Genomic DNA, 322 nt, shown 5'->3' with positions numbered 1-322 from the left:
ACTTCCTGCATTAGGTGACAGTCCTGCACACAAGTTAAGAACGTATGTGAGTGGTTAGATTTGGCTGGCTGCTCCTCTCAGCAGATGTCAGGGTAGTCTAGGTCCCCCATGACAACCACATCCCTAGACTTTACGGCCTCTGAGAGCTGTTTCAAGAATTCCAAGTCTAGCTTTTCCTCTTGGTGTGGTGGTCAGTAGCAGACCCCCCCACCAAGTCCCTTTCCCCATGACCACCATGTATCCTAACCCACAATGCCTCAACTTTTTCCTCCTCTGATCCTATTTTGATTAGGGTAGATGTATAATGCTCCTTTACACAGAG

General features: G+C 48.1%; 1 protein-coding gene across 1 annotated transcript in view; it reads left to right on the top strand.

The window, feature by feature from the left end:
* Nucleotides 1-322, top strand: part of LAMA2 (laminin subunit alpha 2) — a 576,898-nt gene that overhangs the window by 286,208 nt on the left and 290,368 nt on the right. The window lies entirely within an intron of this gene.

Source organism: Gavialis gangeticus, unplaced genomic scaffold (genome assembly GCF_001723915.1).
Source record: "Gavialis gangeticus isolate Ggan-Ray unplaced genomic scaffold, GavGan_comp1, whole genome shotgun sequence".
Lineage (NCBI taxonomy): Eukaryota > Metazoa > Chordata > Crocodylia > Gavialidae > Gavialis > Gavialis gangeticus.
This window is presented reverse-complemented; position numbering and strand designations above follow the sequence as displayed.